We start from the raw sequence: 20027 nt of genomic DNA, 5'->3' as shown, positions 1-20027 counted from the left end.
GGATGGCATGGACTGCACTCTCAGCAAGTTTGCAGATGACACTAAACTGGGAGGAGTGGTAGATACGCCGAAGGGTATGAATAGGATACAGACTTGACAAAGCCCTGGCTGGGATGATTTAGTTGAGAATTGGTCCTGCTTTGAGCAGGGGGTTGGACTGGATGACCTCCTGAGGTCCCTTCCAACCCTGATATTCTATGATTCTTTGCTAAAGGGAGGTGTAGGAAGGTTGTGGCCATCCTCATTCGTCTTTCCTGTGTGAGTATCCTGTGGGGCGAGACCCTTTGTTTATGAGCCGCTAGTGGACAGGATGCCCTCCCTGTGTGATTGGAAATGGGTGAGGGACAGTCTAAGCATTCCCTCTCAACCCCTAAGGGAAGCCCAGCATATTACATGTATGTACATTATGGTCCCAAAACCTGCAAATATTTAAGAATTGGAATTTTTGCATGCATGATAATCCATTTAAACAATTCTCACTAGACTGTACCTTTGATTTAAATGAACTCACATACCTCAGAGGAACCCTTACATCACCAAAAGCCTCTAACACGCAGTGGGAACAATTTGTCTATAGCATTCGGATGTCTCCCTACCCAAACCATTTTATTAACTCCCTCGACTTCTTTATATCCCCAAGTAAGGTAAAGCTAAAAGCAAACAAAAAAATAAAAAGGAGGTTAATTTAAAAATTCAGCTTGGCCCAAAAACAAAAAAAGAGCTGCTCAAGAATCAACACAGACCATGCCAAGTACAAAGAAAACCCAACAGTCTTGCTTTGTGACCTTGGAGCGAATGTGGTTTGGTGATCCTGAAGAAGCCACAGTCAGCCAGCCTGGACTAAAATACTGAGCTAAGGGTCTCTGAAAGAGATGCCCCAGGAGACCCCAGGGCGTAAAAGAACAGCCCTCCCAAAAGCGGAAGTGAGTTGGAGATTGCACAGCACCTTCTCTGAATCATAGAATATCAGGGTTGGAAGGGACCTCAGGAGGTCATCTAGTCCAATCTCCTGCTCAAAGCAGGACCAATCCCCAACTAAATCATCCCAGCCAGGGCTTTGTCAAGTCTGACCTTAAAAACCTCTAAGGAAGGAGATTCCACCACCTCCCTAGGTAACCCATTCCAGTGCTTCACCACCTTCCTACTGAAAAAGTTTTTCCTAATATCCAACCTAAATCTCCTCCACTGCAACTTGAGACCATTACTCCTTGTTCTGTCATCGGGTACCACTAGAACAGTCTAGATCCATCCTCTTTGGAACCCCCTTTCAGGTAGTTGAAAGCAGCTATCAAATCTCCCTTCATTCTTCTCTTCTGCAGACTAAACAATCCCAGTTCCCTCAGCCTCTCCTCATAAGTCATGTGCTCCAGCCCCCTAATCATTTTTGTTGCCCTCTGCTGGACTCTTTCCAAGTTTTCCACATCCTTCTTGTAGTGTGGGGCCCAAAACTGGATACAGTACTTCAGATGAGGCCCGGCCAATGTCAAATAGAGGGGAATGATCACATCCCTCGATCTACTGGCAATGCCCCTACTTATACAGCCCAAAATGCCGTTAGCCTTCTTGGCAACAAGGGCACACTGTTGACTCACATCCAGCTTTTCGTCCACTGTAACCCTCAGGTCCTTTTCTGCAGAACTGCTTCCTAGCCATTCAGTCCCTAGTCTGTAGCAGTGAATGGGATTCTTCAGTCCTAAGTGCAGGACTCTGCACTTGTCCTTGCTGAACTTCATCAGGTTTCTTTTGACCCAGTTCTCTAACTTGTCTAGGCCCCTCTGTATCCTATCCCTACCCTCCAGCGTATCTACCACTCCTCCCAGTTTAGTGTCAACTGCAAACTTGCTGAGAGTGCAGTCCACGCCATCCTCTAGATCATTAATGAAGATATTGAACAAAACCGGCCCCAGGACTGACCCTTGGGGCACTCCACTTGAAACTGGCTGCCAACTAGACATGGAGCTGTTGATCACTACCCGTTATACACAGGTGTTATACACAGACATGGTCAGTCAGGACATAGACTCATAGACTAATAGGTCAGAAGGGACCAATCTGATCATCTAGTCTGACCTCCTGCACAAGGCAGGCCACAGAACCCCACCCATCCAATTTTATAACAACCCCTATCCCAGGATCGAGTTATTGAAATCTTCAAAACTGGTTTGAAGACCTCAAGCTGCAGAGAAACCACCAGCAAGCGTCCCGTGCCCCACGCTGCAGGGGAAGGCGAAAAACCTCCAGGGCCCCTGCCAATCCGCCCTGGAGGAAAATTCCTTCCCGACCCCAAATATGGCGATCAGCTAAACCCTGAGCATGTGGGCAAGACTCACCAGCCAGCGCCCAAGAAGGAATTCTCTGCAGTAACTCAGTTCCCATGTCATCCAACATCTCCCCGCAGATCATTGAGCAGACCTATCTGGTGGTAATCCAAGATCAATTGCCCAAATTAACAATCCTATCATAACATCCCCTCCATATACTTATCAAGCTTTGTCTTAAAGCCAGGAAAGTCTTTTGCCCCGACTACTTCCCTCGGAAGGCTGTTCCAGAACTTCACTCCCCTAATGGTTAGAAACCTTCGTCTAATTTCAAGTCTAAACTTCCTAATGTCCAGTTTATACCCATTCGTCCTCGTGCCTACATTAGTACTAAACTTAAATAATTCCTCTCCCTCCCTAACGTTAATCCCCCTGATATATTTATATAGAGCAAGCATATCCCCCCGCAGCCTTCTTTTGGCCAGGCTAAACAAGCCAAGCTCTTTGAGTCTCCTTTCATAAGGCAGTTTTTCCATTCCTCGGATCATCCTTGTAGCCCGTCTCTGAACCTGTTCCAGTTTGAATTCATCCTTCTTGTACATGGGACACCAGAACTGCACACAGTATTCCAGATACATGCGTAAGTATGAAAGTGGCTTGGGGCATTAACATTTTTTCCCCTGAGTGATGTGGGAACGTTCCCAACACTCTGTTTTATTATTTTATTAATAAAGCTTTAAAAATCAGTTATATGGTGTGTTTTCTTCATCTTCCCCAACAATCCTGTAGTGTCAGCCTGATGACCTGACGTGAGGGATAGATTGGTAACAAAAATCTGTCACAGTTTAATGGAAAATTAAGAAAGGGGAAAGCCCTGCAAAACGCACACTATCTATTTGTTTTGCCCTTGTTGTTTTGTTTGCTTTGCTAAGTATTGTTGGTATTCTGTGTTAAGAATTGCATGATTAAAGGTGTGTTCTCTCTCAGCTGCAGTAGGTCTGGAAACTGGAGAGGGGTTTAGCAGTCCTCTCTCCACAGGATTGGGAAATAAAAAAGATGGGAATAAGGGAAAAAACATGTAACTAACAGCTAAAAAAAGGCAATTGGCTGTGTGTTCTGTCCAGGTGGCAAGCCTGATGGGGAATAATTTGGGGGACCTGTGTAAGTAATATTGTTTTTAAAAAATGACCAGGAAGAATAGGGGCTAGTCAAAAAGCCCACCCTTCTTGCTAAACTGGTAATGAAACAAGCCTAAGCCCATGGGAAGAAACCGTTCAACTAAAAAAAAAAAAAAAAAAAAAAATAAGGATTGGGCCCGGAAAGCAGGCAAGCAACAGGGAAAGAAGTTAACTCTGCAGTTGCTAAAGGAAATCAAGCAGTAAAACTTGGTAGAAATGTCTTTAAGTAATCCAGGTAATAGGTTATTTAAATGAAATCATTCAAATATGAATAAGTTAGTCAAATTTGCTAAAAAACACTCCTGCTGTGTACAATCTGTGTTTTATAAGTTTAAGATGAATTGGTATTGTGTTAAAGTTGCAAAACTAAGAATACTTTTGCCAGACACAGGAAACTAGTGTTATTTAATATGGTATTTAGCATTTAATCCTTAAGGTGACTTAATGCTTTACAAGATTTAAAATGTTTTAAATGTAAGCAGAGTCAGGATGAGCGCTACCCTGACATCTGGTGGTGAATTGTAGAGAGTGTGGAAAGAATTTCAAGAATTTGCATTAGCCCTCCCCCACTTAGCATAACCACACAGCAGCCTGGGATGGTTATTTTAACAGCTCTGGGATCCCCAATTTCTTTGTTATTGGGGCAGGAGAAAAAAAAAGTTTGTTGCCCTGATTGTGTGAATGGGGAGCTGTGGGACTGCTTTGTGACAGAAATGACTCAACCTCAGTTGGGTGGTACTTGCTAAACATGGGACATGGGTTCCAAAGCCCCATGAATTGAGAAAGATTGGGGATTGGTATGTTTACTCAATGGAGGGTATGGGTGCCTTTTGAGGGCCTGGAATACCAATTGCACATTCTTCTCTCTCCAATGTTAAAGAGTAGAACTAATTTTTGATTCTATTAAGAGTCCCTCTAGAGAGTGCTGAGCTGAATTCATGTGTTGGGCTAATAGGGCACTAGGGCTCTACTGCTAAGAGCTGACCTGAGATCATGGAGTGCTGTGTTAACTAGTGGGGGAGCCTAAAGACCTATTGTTAAGTGGTTGGCAGAGCAGTTTGCAGTGTGTTGGAGCAGCCCATAGAACAGTGAGTGGAGTGAAGTGGTTTGCAGGGACAGCTGGTGTGGTGGAGTGGGTCATGGTGAAGGCTGTAGCAGAACTCCACGGAGAGGTGGAGCAGTTGGCCCTGGCCCATGTAAGATGCCCCTTAACACCCTGTGTAGACTCCCCCCCCCCTTTCGACCCAGGCTGGGGGGTGTAAAACTCTGCAGATAAACTCTTGACTGACCAGAGACTTTTGGGTTGTTGGACTTTGGGGTGATTGGATTTAAGACCCTAAGGGGAAAAGGACATTGCCAAACATACTTGGGGGTGGGTTTTTTTTTTGTTTATGGTTTGTGTTATAATCCTGTTTGTGGTGTTTCTCCAGTGGGATGCCACATTGTTTCCTTCCTTTATAAAAAAGATTTTGCTACACTCAGACTCTGTGCTTGCGAGAGGGGAAGTATTGCCCCCTAGAGGTGCCCAGGGGGGTGTGGTATGTAAGTGTCCCAGGTCACTGGGTGGGGGCTTGAGCCGATTATGCATAGTGTTATTGAAACGGAACCCCTGGATACTGAACCTGGCCCTTGTTGCTGCCAATTCAGAGGGGCAGAAAGGTTACATTTGGGGGGGCTCGTCCGGGATCCCTGGGTCAGTACCTCTTGCAAGCACCTGTTGAGTGTTCCACTGTATTGGGAAATAATTGTGTTTATATTTTGAGGAAATTGCTGTTTGTATAATGGCTAATATGTCAGGTTTGTTCGGCCCCAGTCCTGCAGCCTCTAGCTCAGGGGCGGCAGACGCAGCCTATGATTGGGCAAAAGCACTGGGGCATATATTGGAAAAGATTGTGTTGGCCTATGCTACGTCAAACTCTTGTCGTAAGTTAAGGTTATTTGCTGGGGAAGAGGAGTTTGAACTCTAGTTAAAGCATACCACTGAAATGCTGCAGGAGTGGGCGATGTCTAATAGAGAGCCTTAGTGGCCCAGCATTAGATATAATTTGCACCCTGAAGCTCATTGACCCTGGGGTCAGTATGAAGGACTGCCTAGAGGCCCTTGATAATACCTTTGGGAGCGTAATTCCTTAATTCCCGGCAGCAAAGGGGTGAGAAAATTTCAGCCTATACACAGAGGCTGGAGAGACTGCTTCAGAGAGCTGTTATGAGGGGAGCAGTGACTGCTGAGCAGATGGATCAGACCAGACTGGCTCAAGTTGTAAGAGGGACTCAGTATCAGAACCCGATCCTACATCATCTCCGACTAAGAGAACGGCAGGAACATCCCCCAAGTTACTCCCAGCTGATAAAGGAGGTCAAGGAAGAGGAAGAAAGGCAGGTGGCCATCGAGTGTTGGGAAGCCCAAACATTGGAACCAGCCAGCACAACACCACTGCCAATGGCCAGTGTACTGATGGTGAGCACCACAGAGGAACTTGCCCAACAAATGCAGGTCCTGACGGAACGGATAGCTGAGCTGCAAAGCATCATTGACCGAGCTAAGATTTCCAGGAATAAGGCGCCTCAGACTGTGATGAGGGAGAAGTCAGTATCTAGAGCCACTGTCCCACCCCGGCGAAGGGGGAAAGGACAATTCTTTTGCTACTGGTGTGGTCAGGATGGGCACAGTGCTGCTAACTGCCATAAGGAAGAGAACCCCTCCTTAGTGTATGAAAAGCTGAGGATCAGTTGGAAGAGATCCAGTAGCTGCCAGAAGGTCTGGGGACGGAGACCACCTAGGCCTACAGGATTTGAAGATTCCCTCAGAAGAGGCCGTCCAGCTGGGATCCCTGCAGGACTGATAGGGCCTCGAGCAGAGGTCATGGTGAGGATCAAAGGGGCGGAGTGTAAAGCCGTGCTTGATACTGGATCTCAAGTGACTATTATATTTCAGTCATTCTACCAACAGATGCTTAGGCACCTGCCTATACAGTAACTGACTGGCATTGGTCTGTGTGGCCTCAGCATGGATGAATACCCCTATCAAGGGTATGTCATAGTGCACCTGGAATACCAGAGGAGGTTGCTTGCGTAAAGCAAGAGGTAGACACGGCTGCCTTAATATGCCCTGACCCGAAAGGGACCTCTGATGTGTCTGTGCTGATAGGGACAAACTCCAGTCTCTTCAAGGTGCTTGCGGATTACTGCAGACGACAGGCTGGGGACCAGTACCTGAGTACCGTGATGATCCATACGCTTTGTGCTGAAGCCTATAGGAAGATTGAGAGTGCTAAAAAGGAGACATCTGAGCTACCAATTGGGGCACTGAAGTACATGGGTACAACTCCCTTAGTAGTGCCTGCAAGGATGGAGCAAGAAGTACTTGTAATGAGTACCAAGCTGAAAGGCAGTAAAGGGCATTAGCAATGATAGAGCAGCCGGTTGAAGGAGAGCTCATGGTCCCCAGTGGAGTCATAACCCTACCTGCTGAAGCCCAAGAAAAGGTGACTATATTGATTGCTAATTAAACAAGTAAAGATGTTGTTGTGAGGCAAGGACAAAAGATAGCAGACCTCTTTGAGCCTGAATCAATTGTAAAACCCCAGTGTGAGACTCAAGTGCCAACAGTAGACCCAGCAAAGTCTGATTTTGGAGATTCACCATTGTCCGAGGAGTGGAAAGATCGCCTAAGAAGGAAACTCTGTGAAAGAGCCAAGGTGTTCTCATTGCATGAGTGGGATGTGCAAAAGGAGTAGACTACATGACTCTCGACCTTTCAGAGAGAGATCTAGAAGGCTTGCTCTCTCTGAGATGGAAGATGTGCGACAACATCTTCAAGAGCTGGCTGCAAATGGCATCATTACAGAGTCCCACAGCTCATATGCCTCACCCATTGTGCTGGTCCATAAAAAGAATGGGAAAATCCGGATGTATACTGACTACCGCACCCTAAACCACCGTACTGTGGTTGACCAGTACACAATGCCTCGAGTCCAAGATGCCTTAGACTGTTTGCTGGGAAGCCAGTGGTTCTCTGTGTTGGATCTTCAGAGTGGATACTACCAGATCCCCCTGGATGAAGAAGATAAGGAGAAGACAGCCTTTATCTGCCCATTAGGGTTTTATCAGTTCGAACGCATGCCCCAAGGGATTTCTGGGGCACCTGCTACATTTCAGCGTCTTATGGAGAAAGTTGTGGGAGACATGAATTTACTGCAAGTGTTAGTTTATTTGGATGACCTGATTGTGTTTGGAAGAACTTTGGAGGAGCATGAAGAAAGACTTCATAAAGTGCTTGATAGGTTGGAGGATTATGGTTTGAAGCTTTCAATTGACAAATGCCAGTTCTGCAGGACCTCGGTGAAGTATGTGGGTCACATCGTGTCCCAAGACGGTGTGAGTACTGATCCTGATTAAATAGAAGCACTCACTACATGGCCACGTCCAAGCAACTAGAGAACTCAAGACTTTCCTTGGGTTTAGTGGCTACTACCGCAGATTTGTGAAAAACTATGCTACAATTGTAAAACCCCTCAATGATCTTACCAGGGGATATCAGTCCAGCAAGAACAAATCTAAGACCAAGAATAAAGGGCCTTCCATGCAGAGACACTATGGCCCCTTCGAACCCTTTGGGCCACGGTGGGATGAGAGATGTGAAAGGGCTTTTTGAGAAATCATTACTTGCCTAACTCATGCCCCAGTCCTAGTCCAAGCAAGCCATTTATCCTGCATACTGATGCCAGTTTGGAGGGTCTGGGGGCAGTACTGTACCAGGAGGTGGAAGGCAAGCGTAAACCTGTAGCCTTTGCCAGCCGAGGACTGTCTGATAGTGAAACCCGCTATCCCACCCACAAGCTGGAGTTCTTGGCCTTAAAATGGGCCATCACTGAGAAATTTCGAGACTACTTGTATGGGGCTCAGTTCCAGGTGTGGACAGACAACAACCCACTGACTTATGTGTTAACAAGTGCTAAACTGGATGCTACAGGGCAAAGATGGGTGGCCCCTTTGGCTAGCTATGACTTCAGCATTCATTACCGATCAGGGAGAAGCAATGTAGATGCAGATTTGTCCAGGCGTCCACAGGCACCAGGAGCTGCTGTGATATCCACGGATGGAGTGAGAGCTATTTGCAGTGTGAGTCGCCTAGAGCCGGAGGCCCATGAGAGCCTTCATGGATGTGTTGCTGAAACTCTGGGCCTATCCCCTGAATGCGTGCCTTCTGCTTCAGTGAACTATATTGCTTTGGACCAATCTCCCTTGCCCATTCTCAATGCAGCTGACTGGCAGGAAACCCAGCTGCAAGATATTGACATTCGTGATACACTATTTGCCAAAAGGGAGGGGTGAGGTCCAGCTGCGGTTGTCCCACCTACCCCAGAGGGCAAACTACTATTGAGAGAATGGACCAAACTAAAACTGATTCAGGGAGTGCTACACCACACGACCTCAAGACGGGTCAGTGCTCCACCACACGTGGCCGCCCAAAAACCTGCCCCTGGAGGCACCACCGCGGACCCTCGGACCACCCCACGAACACTAGCCACAAGGGGAGCCGACGCAACTCCTCCACCTGCACTATGAGCCATGCCCACTGGGAGAACGAGAATCACCCCCCAGACCGCTCTGCACACTACTACTGTCGCAGGGCCCACTGCCACAACCAGACTGCACCACCAGTCCCCCATCATCAGACGGACCGACACAGCCCCAAAAGATGCCAGGCCGGTCCCCGCCACCAGAAGGTCACGTGATCCCACAGATACCCACCAGATGACAACCACACACGAAAGACCAGGTGTCACCTCCACACCCACCAACCCGAACCAAGTCCCACCAGCAACCAACAACGGTGCTACCCCACCGGTGACTCTGCCTCAGGAACCAACCGAAAGGCCTCCTGAGCCGCAAGTGAGGCAACCCATCGATCACATGGCAAACCCACTGCCCACACCGGTCGAAGAACCCGAGCAACAGAGGCTGAAGGATAGGCCAGCCACACCTTGGCAGGCCGCCTGGATTGAGGAGCTCCAAGCGGTAGCTTCCTTCGAGGACTTTGACTTGCTCATCGACAGGCTCACCTGCGAGCTAACTACAGAGGCTGCCTCAAAGAGGGCACCAAACCAAGTGACCACCCGGCCTGCCTTCAGACGGCCCATCCCGAATCATGGCACCACCTCCAGAGGAGCTAGAAGAAGGAACACCAACTGTCGCTACAACCCGGCAGCAGCCTCCAAGATCCAGAAGCTGTACAGAACGAACCTCCTCAAGGCTGTAAGAGCGGTCCTTGACAGCCCCCCGTCCTACTGCACGATCCCGCCCGAGCGCCTCTACAGCTACTTCCTTGGAGTATTTGGTGACAAACCCAGAAACGACGCACAGCGCCTGGAGTGCCTCCGCCCCCTGCCACACATCACCAATACAGGCGACCTAGAGACTGACTTCACGCCTAAAGAGGTGGCAGCCAGGCTTTCCAGAACAAAGAACACGGCACCCGGAAAGGACGGCATCCCCTACAGCCTGCTCAAGAAGCGAGACCCTGGCTGCTTCGTGCTCTCTGGCATCTTTAACCTGTGCCGGCGCTTTGGCAGGTCTCCCACCTCCTGGAAGAGGGCCATGACTGTCCTGATTCACAAAAAGGGCGAACGAGATGACCCCAGCAACTGGAGACCCATCTCCCTCCGTTCCACGATGTACAAACTGTACACCAGCTGCCTGGCAGCCAGGATCACGGAGTGGGCAACGGCCGGGGGAGCCATCAGCCCAGCACAGAAGGGCTTCATGCCATCAGAGGGGTGCTACGAGCACAACTTCCTGCTCCAGACCGTTCTCCAGATGACCAAGAGGGTGCGGAAGCAGTGTGCGATAGCGTGGCTCGACCTGTCCAATGCCTTCGGGTCCATCCCCCACCACCACATCTTCAGCACGCTACAGGAGTTTGGGATGCCGGAGACCTTCCTTGGCCTGATCCGGGAACTCTACGAGGATTGCAGCACCACCATCCGCTCGGTAGAAGGAGAAACCGCCGAGATCCCGATCCACAGCGGCGTGAAGCAAGGCTGCCCCCTCAGCCCAATCATCTTCAACCTTGCCATGGAGCCGCTTTTGCGGGCGATCTTGGACTGTGCTGACGGCCTCGACCTGCATGGCGAGAGGGTGAGCATCTTGGCCTATGCGGATGACCTGGTCCTAATCACGGATGACCCTGAGAGGCTCCAGAGCATGCTCAACACTATCGGGGGAGTCGCGGACTGGACGGGACTCCGCTTTAACGCAAAGAAGTGCGCGTCCCTCCATGTCGACGGGAGCAAGAGAGACTCGGTGCAGACGACGGAGTTCCAGATCCAGGGCGAGTCTGTCATTCCCCTGGCAGAAGGACAGGCGTACCAACACCTCGGCACGCCGACTAGTGTCCGCGTCCGGCAGACCCCTGAGGACACCATCCGGGAGATCCTACAGGACGCTGCCAAGATCGACGCATCCCTGCTGGCGCCATGGCAGAAGATCAACGCCCTCAACACTTTCCTGATCCCCCGCATCACCTTCATCTTAAGAGGTTCTGCCGTGGCAAAGGTGCCCTTCAACAAGGCAGACAGCACCATCTGGCAGCTGGTTAAGCAGTGGCTGTCCCTGCCCCAGAGAGCCAGCAATGAGCTCATATACATTGCCCACAGGCACGGTGGTGCCAACGTCCCCCGCATGGGTAACCTCTGCGACATTGCGGTCGTCACGCACGCCTTCCGCCTCCTGACGTGCCCGGATGCCATGGTAAAGAACGTCGCAGCGGCTGCCCTACGCACCGTCATCGAGAAGCGAATTGGCAGGCCTCCCTCCGGCCCGGATGTAGCCACTTTCCTGAGCGGCTCCCTGGAGGTGAATTCGCCCGGGACGGGGGCGACATTACTTCACTGTGGTCCCGCGCCCTCAACGCCACGTGCCGGCTGGGAAAACGACTGGGCTGCCACTGGATATGGAGCAAGGAACGACAGGAGCTGGGAGTCTTGGTGCCACGGATCGAGACAGAGGGCAACACCATCGTCAGCCCCGGAGCCAGAGGCTTGCTGGAGAAGTCACTGAAGGCCGCTGTCCATGCGCTCTACATGGACACCCTGAGGAAAAAACCCAACCAGGGCAAGGCCTTTGAGGTGACCAGCAAGTGGGACTCCAGCAACCACTTTCTCCCCGCAGGCAGTTTCACCCGTTTTGCCGACTGGCGGTTCATACACCGCGCCCGCCTGAACTGCGTCCCGCTCAATGGAACCATCCACCACGGGAACCGAGACAAGCGCTGCAGGAAGTGTGGGTACGCCCTGGAGACTTTGCCCCACGTCCTGTGCAGCTGCAAGCCCCATGCCAGAGCCTGGCAGCTGTGCCACAACACCGTCCAGGACCAGCTGGTGAAGGCCATTGCCCCACACCTGGGTGAGGTCGCAGTCAACCACACCATCCCCGACACCGACAGCCTGCTGCGCCCGGACATCGTCATCACGGATGAGGAGCGGAAAAAGATCATCCTCGTCGACGTGACGATCCCGTTTGAGAACAGGACCCCAGCCTTCTGTGAAGCCCGAGCCCGTAAACTCGAAAAATATGTCCCCTTGGCGGACACCCTGCGGGCAAAGGGCTACGAGGTTTACACCGATGCCCTGATTGTCAGGGCCCTGGGTGCCTGGGATCCCTGTAATGAACGTGTACTTAGGGCCTGTGGGGTGGGCCGTCGCTATGCACGGCTCATGAGACGTTTGATGGTCTCTGACGCTATCCGGTGGAATAGGGACATTTACATAGAGCACATCACCGGCCACCGCCAATACCAAGAGTGAGCTGGCGTGGCTCTGTGCACCCACGGGGGGAGGAGGCCTATAACCCCCCCCACCGAACCATATCCCCTAAGCCCTAAAGCCACCGAACTAGATTCCACCATGCGAGGATCATCCTGTCCCCATTACCCGGCCCGCTTACTTATACCCATGACTGCGTGTAACCCACTGTATGAGCGATGTACCCTCACTGCTTCCTTACTGCTTCTTGATCCCACCCACCATACACCCCACATTGGAGGACCTTGCAGACTGTATATGTTATGTGCTAACCAATTCCCACATACCAGCGTCCCCCTATACTCTGTATACTGCCCCCAATGAACAACAACTGACGCTTTGAACTCTTTGTATCATTTTTTATTTAAACATTCTCTAATAAACTTTTAATCTTTTTTGTGGTGTTTCTCCAATGGGATGCCACATTGTTTCCTTTCTTTATTAAAAAGATTTTGCTACACTCAGACTCCGTGCTTGCGAGAGGGGAAGTATTGCCCCCTAGAGGTGCCCTGGGGGTGTGGTATGTAAGTGTCCCAGGTCACTGGGTGGGGGCTCTAGCCAGATATGCATGGTGTTATTGAAACCGAACCCCTGGATACTGAACCTGGCCCTTGTTGCTGCCAATTCAGAGGGGCAGAAGGGTTACATAAATAAAGACCAAAGGTTGTGGCTGCAGCAAGGTAGTCAAAGCCAAAAAAATAAGATTTAAATTTGTTTTCTGAGTAACAAAATAGCAAATAAAAAGTTTGGTTAAGAAAAAAAAAAGGACAGTACCTCTTGCTCTGTGTGATTGAGCTGTCACTTTACTAGGGGTGCATGAAGATTTTGTAAGCACAAAAGAAAGTTACACCTTGTGTAGAAATTAATGTGACTAGTGTTGTGAAAGTTGTATTATGGAGGAAATGTGCATTTTCCCCAGAACATGTGCAGTGTATATTATAGCAGAGGTAAAAGAAATGCAAACCTACCATGCTATTTAATTAAAATCATATTAGAACTCCAAAGGAAGTGTTTAAAAACAGGAGTTAAACATTTATTGTGTCCTTTTGAGACAAAGTCTCCAAGCGGCTAATAACTTAAATGCAAAAGCAAGCCAAAAATGTCTGTTAATGAAATTACCTAAATAATAAAAATAAAAGCCATTGAAACCTGGGCTGCCTATAAAACAAATACAAAAAAAATATGGGTAATTCATGTGTATTTTAAGCAATAACTGACTGCCCCAAAAGGGGTAGACCTATGTTCTTTTTGTCTTACAAAGAAAACTAATGCCAGCTAAAAAGCAATCAAAATACCATTCATTTACAGGCAGAATAAAAATTATGTTCTGTGTTCTATGTCCTGTCTTGTAGTATTTGTCTTGTGGCCAGAGTGGTGTTTAACATTTTCATAGGACAGTCTAGTTCAAAATTAAATAAAAGGGTTAAATCAAAATGCATATAATTGTTTTATTCAATTTGAAATACAAAGTGTTTGAATAATATCCAAAAATGTAATATACTAAAATCTAATACATTTGCTTAAGAAAGATTTGGCCAATGAAGTTATTTTTTCTTTTAATTGAAAAATTATTGTTAAAATTTTGCATACGAACAGTCTTTGGAAGCAAGAACACGAAAGGTTAACCCACTCCCCATATTGCACATGGAATCTTTCTGGCTACCTCAGATTTCTAGCCGGAGGGCTGAGAAGGGAGGAAGCTATTGGACACCAGAGGCTGTACCAAGTGATCTCCTCAAAAGTGGGTGTGCTTGTCCTGGCTTGTTGCTCCACAGCTTTTTAAAGTCATTTTCCTGGAAGGGTGTATGTGGCATACATTAAATAATAAAACTAAAGTACTGTATAATTGCAATATGTATGTGTTCATTGTAGAAAAAAGGCATGTAAGTAAAAAGTGGAAGTTTTCTTTGTAAATTAAAAAAGCCCAAACAGAACGTCCAGAGATAAGACGCGTGCCCCGTTCAAGGACACTGCTCACAGCTGGGACTTGGCTCGAGGCAACAAAAGAGGTGGGTCTTGAATGTGCCCAAGCAGCTGTAAAATCTGCCAGCGCTGCCAGGCATTAATGAAATGTGTCTTTTCTCACAGGTAAAAAAAAGTGTTACCTAAAGACCTTAGCAGCCTGCCATTTATTAAAACCAGAAGACTAAGTCTACGTAAGATCCATCAAAAAAAGACTGCTCTGGCTCCACACTGAAAAGGCCCTTACCAAATCCTGCTAACTACCAACACCGCTGTAAAGTGTCAAGGACTGACTGCCTGGACCCATGCTTCTCACTGCAAAAAAGCCCCTCCTCCTCGAGATAATTCCACTCCTACTATTGATCAGCCTGTCTTTTTTCTTTTGGTATTTCTTTTCCTCCTTCTGGACAGCAAAAGAAAAGAACAAGGTGATGTGCTGGTAACCTCTTCCTTGTCCACTGACAGAGCTAACCTGCATTCAGTATTTTCTACAAAAACCAAAGCACTACAGAGTAATGTGCTAGTAACCGCTTCCCTGTATAATGCTAAGCCACAATTGCTTAAAAAAAAAATATTCGTTCCGCTGAGATTGCCAAAGTCCAGGAATTCCTAACTACAAAAAACATTAAAACTAACTCTGGTAAAATAAATAAATAAATAAATAAAAATTATACACTAGCAGAAAAAAACATGTGGAACCCATGCTAAAATGTAGTATTAATTGGATTTTGGGGTTTATTCTACAGGTTGCGCCCTGTGTTTTTAAATAAGTATCTTCAGCATGTATTGCCCTCCCTAACTGAATTTTAAATAACAAATACCAAAGGCACCTTGTTTGTCACTACCTTGCCATTTCCTCCATTACACTATTACCCCTGTAACACATCCAAATACAAACAATGCCATATATCTAACAAAGTCCAATGGCCAAGGCCTTCACACTTTAGTGATTTATTTAAATATTGTTTGAAAAAAATATTTAAGGTTCAGAATATTCCATATAAGCAAACAGTTAAGTAAAAAAAAAATGGTAAAAAAAAAGTGACATCATTACCATTAAGCTTCAAAAATTTAAAATTAAGGTTTTATAATAGAATTAATATAATGCTCATTCCAGGGGTCTGTCATATGTCAGGAAAAAGGGATCCTTATTGTTTTGGTTACCCAAGTAGTAAATAATCAGACTCATACTTAAAGAGTGTGTTCTCCCACTGGAAATTTTACTTGTACTAAAATAACCCAAAAGCTATTGGCAAAAATAGTACTGAATATCACTAATGCTGGAAAAGGTATTGCAGTGGGATCTAGCATGTTCAGAAATTCAAAATTTCTTGAATGACCAGCTAATGGCCATTCGGAGTAATCAAAAGCACCAGGCTTGGCCCACTGCCCTTACAGACACATCAGGAGTACCATTTGATCTGTGGCCATAAAGACATACTTGTAGATTTTCTGGGTGAAAGTGCGGACGTTCACAGTGCTCCTTCCAAGCATATGGACCGGTTGGGCGGTGAGCTCCCACATACTGAATCCTGCTGGGTCCATGGGGAGGGTTACCTGTGGGATTGGGTAATGTTTGCTGAAAGGGTAGGGGACAAGGAACTACCCTGACAGGACACCTACTCTTCCAAGCTAATAATAGCTGTGTACATATTAAGGCCACTATGTTACAAAATATTTATTTTAATCTCACCACTACTGCAGGCATTTTATTTACTGGCCTGCAAATAAAAATTTTACAAGTAGCCCTTAGGTTTCAAATACCTTTCAACCAGACTAGTTTAGTACTTAAATCGGTTTCAAAATGTGCTTTCATTGTTACCAGAGATTCAAAGAATCTCTGAATTACAAGGGCAAATTCATATGCTTCAAAATATATATCAAGTTAAAAAAAAGCCTTTCATTAAGCTTATAGAGTGTCTACTTTATGTAGTAAGTATAATGTATTGTGCTTTGTAATTAAAATTGTACAACAACCCCATCATATTATTACCATAAAAATGTTACTGCTTGTATTGTTGTTGTTGTTGTTTAAAATTATGTTGTTGTAAAGGATATGATAAAGTAATACCTCATGTCCAGGCTAATCATGCATTGTCATTGCATCCAATCAAAGCCCCTTAATTTAAAGCATTTAATCTAAAATCAAAGGCTTAATGCAAATAGAGGTTTAAGAATGTTAGTTGTGCTAGAAGCACAAAAGGAGGGGAATGTGAAAGTAGAGAAAGAAAAGGTAAAAAAGAAAATCAAAATAACCTATGTATAAACCAAATGCAGCTGTTGCACATTATTGTTTGTAACAAAAAGTATAAATGCTGCTGTAATTGTTTGTCAGGAAAAGACCTGTTCAGCTCTCTCCCTCCACCCAATTGCTAAAAATAAAGTATCTAACTTTGGTGCACCCAAAAAGAAAGTGAAAACTCTGTTTTTTTTCTGACACCCCTCTGCCAGAAGAGTACGGATTTGACCAAGTCTCAGATAACTGTCCCAGTCTATGGGATATTCTAGTTTAAGTTGTTCCACTTTAATATTAATTAGGCCAGGGGAAAGTGTGATAGTCACTCTATGGTGATTTAGTGCATGCCCTGAGAGACAGCAGAGCCACATTCAATCCCTGCTCTTCCTCCAGCAGAGAGGGGGATGTAAACCAGGAATTTCCCACATTCCAGGTGAGTCTCCCTAGCTCCTGGGCTAATGATTGTTTTGTGTGGCACTAGGCAGCCTCTGAGCCCAGATTGGGCCCCACACCCAAGTTAGGCAGAGAAGCACTTATCTTCCCTCAGCTGAGAATCACTAGCAGGGTAAGAAGGACCCCCTGAGAGATGTTATCTTGAAGAATTGTTAGTCCCCTCTGATGTAAATAATCAGGCTTTCACACATAAATCAGATAAAATGAAAATGTATAGAAATGACATTACAACATATTTTTCTGGGACTCTTGCCAAAGATGGTTTCTTAGTCTGAAACCCAATAGAATGATACATGAGTGATTAAGTGGGATTCTCTTAATGTTTTGTTTGAATACTTTGTGTGTGCCTCAGTTTCTTCTATGTGTTGCACAAGTATCTAGGTGGTGTAATAAGTGTGTGTGATCATTGCAGAGAATGTAGAGGGCAGGTGTGGCTTCTCTCTTGCTCCCTGAGCCCAGGCAATAGCCAGACACTCTGTATCCCAGCAGCTGATGGCCAGGCCCCATATTTTGCAAGGAGCCGGCCAAAGGAGTTGGAAAACAAAGCGAGAGGTGAAGGCTAGGTGACCAGTTTGTCCAGGAAAGAGACAAAGGATAGAGGAGGGGCAACAGGGCATGACTGAAGGTGGGCTGCTGGAAGCTGGACAGTCTCTTGGTTTGGGACTCAAGGAAAGAGTTCAGGGCTCTGAGCTCTGGATCCCCCCAAGATGGACTTTGCTGAATCTTCCTATTTTCTATGCTAACAAGAACTGTTCTATGCTGTGTTCTTGACAACTAACAAACCTTCTGTTTTACAACACTGGCTCAGAGTTACTGCTGACTGCAGAATTGGGGGCAGGGCCCCTTCGGTGGGAATGTAAGGCTTCCCCAGGCGAACTCACTATGGAAAGCTCACAGCATGAAACAGGGGTGCTACTACATACATTTCACCATTATATTATTGACCAGTGAGTTGTTTTCAAATGATACCTCACAAAGCATATTTTGTACAAAGATCATTACAGTAGTGTGTAGGCTGTGAACACAGGGTGCATTGCCTCACAACCACAGGGTAGACCTCAGCAGTGAGAGTCCAGGGATGTGAGTTTACGTCTCATCTCGTCTGGCACGTAGTACACTTGCCAGACAAACAAATGGGGGAGCACTAGGAAACAAAACAATATTGGCCGGCATGCACCTTGACACAAGATGGAGGCACCACATGTAAAGAACTCAGGGCCCATCGGTCTTAGTTTGAGTCACTGAGCCCCCAAAGCAGGAGGAATCAGGGGAGTCCCAGGAGAGGTCTACATTTTTTCCTACAATGTAGGTAAAAAAAAGCATTCAAAGACTTGTGAGTTGTTGAAATCAGCTCACTTGTAAAATGCCCTAGTTTAAATAACTCCAGATTTTCCTACAAACTCAATCCACTTCCCTCCTTCCTTCCCCCCACCCCCCCCAAATCAGGCTGAGCTGACTTATCTTTTGGAATTTAGAGAGGATGCAAAAGTTGGTTTTAAACAACTGCCTATGGCTCCAGCTCTCCTCCAGGACTCATGCTGATTTATGCCAGCTGATATCCTATTAAGGGCTTCTGATGGTGGAGGGTTTACCAGGAATCCAGGTTTCAGTGGCACTTCTTGTGTTCACAGCACACACACAGAAGTTAAATAAACTTAACTTTTTTTCTTAGAATTCAGAACACACGAGAACCCAACACTAAGAAAAGAAACAAAGCAGTCTGCTCCCTAAAACTGAGAGCTACAATTCTCCCCACCTTACATTAAGCTGGCTGTCTCCAAAGTGACTGCCAGCACAGTCACATGCTTTGCTGCAAAGCTCTCTAGCCTGCAAGTGGGACTATGGAATTCCTCCCACCCCTCCTCCACAGCCCTTAAAGCAATAGCTGGAAATTCCAACACAGTTGGACCTCAGAACTGAGGATCTCTAACTTCTCCCATGCTCAGGCAGCCATTGAGGGTCAGTGCAGCCCAGGGAAGTGGGTACGACCAGGACTGCCAGGGAATGCACTGGCTCAGCCCCTGCACTCAGTGATTCCTGCTGATGGGGCAAGTGGTAAAGCTGAACCCTCTCCTGGGAAAGCCCTTAGGACAGCAGCAGAAGTAACATTATCAGCCTTCTCTTTGGATAACTCCCTCCTCTCCCTGGCATAGAAACATCCTCGTGGCCCATCATGCTCAAATTAACCCCTCTCTATAGCAGCCTTATTTAATCTGGCGTATGCCATTTCTCTTTTTCTAATCTCTTAGAGCAGAACTTCAGTAGCAAGAGCTGATGACAAATCTCCATTGACTGTGTACGGAGAACGGGAGAGCGCAAACTCCTCTGATGACAGGTTGCAGGGAAGTCACCAGAGCAGAAGTGCTGGAGTGTAAATTTAATTCCACGATATCATGCAGAAGAGTGAATAAACAGATGCTATTTCAGCCTGTGTTACAGGGTAATTGAAAAGGGCTGCAGATCTCTGAGCATTTAAGACATTTCTCAGCAATATTTAAAGTAGGAAAGTGAGAGTCTTGGACAGACTCCTTGCCATAGGAATAGTTCCAGAGAAGAATAATAGAGCCTCACCCGGAGCAATTGAGGGCTGACAATCACCGGCCTGCTGGATCTTACAGGGAAGTGCTCAGGCTAGTGGCAGAGGAAGGGCTCCCAGTTTCAGAACTGCCAGGTCTGCATTACAGGTCAATTTCTCTGTATTTACCGCAGCATTTCCCACTACACAGGCACACACTCGTCTATTCATATAGCTATTGCTGGTTAACTTACTGCAATTTTATCCGAAACATTCTCCATGCGTCCAGCAGCTTCCAAATGAAAGTGAAACCAAAGTTACAGGAATCCCATTTATGGTACGCAGAGATAAAAGACTTAAAGAAACACACACACACACACACACAGTCTCAAGAAGGTGACAATTGCAGGGAGAGCAGATGCAAATTTTCCCTGGTTTGGAAAGTGACGGTTTTAATTTTTAAGGCTTTTCCCTGCTCCCTCAGAGAGTCATTGTCATAACAATCAATTGTATTTCTGTCATACACACATGCCAAGGCTTTCTGCCCCCACAAGCACTACACTTTTATTCTGACTGAAGCAGTGCACCAGGGTGCAGAGCAAATAATCAGACCTCAGTAGT

The 20027-nt window shown here is 46.8% G+C and overlaps 1 protein-coding gene across 9 annotated transcripts in view; it reads right to left on the bottom strand.

The window, feature by feature from the left end:
• Positions 1-19718, bottom strand: part of LOC115635673 (butyrophilin subfamily 1 member A1-like) — a 67455-nt gene extending 47737 nt beyond the window's left edge. For 7 of the 9 annotated variants that reach the window (XM_030534771.1, XM_030534776.1, XM_030534777.1 and 4 more), the window contains exon 1: positions 19661-19718. The gene's annotated coding sequence lies outside the window, so the exon portion shown is untranslated. The other 2 variants (XM_030534773.1, XM_030534772.1) reach the window with 2 other exon arrangements.
• Between the last annotated feature and the right edge of the window lie 309 nt (positions 19719-20027).

Source organism: Gopherus evgoodei, chromosome 15 (assembly GCF_007399415.2).
Source record: "Gopherus evgoodei ecotype Sinaloan lineage chromosome 15, rGopEvg1_v1.p, whole genome shotgun sequence".
Taxonomy (NCBI): Eukaryota; Metazoa; Chordata; order Testudines; family Testudinidae; genus Gopherus; species Gopherus evgoodei.
The sequence above is the reverse complement of the archived record's forward strand: the minus strand, read 5'-3'. Positions and strand labels throughout refer to the sequence as shown.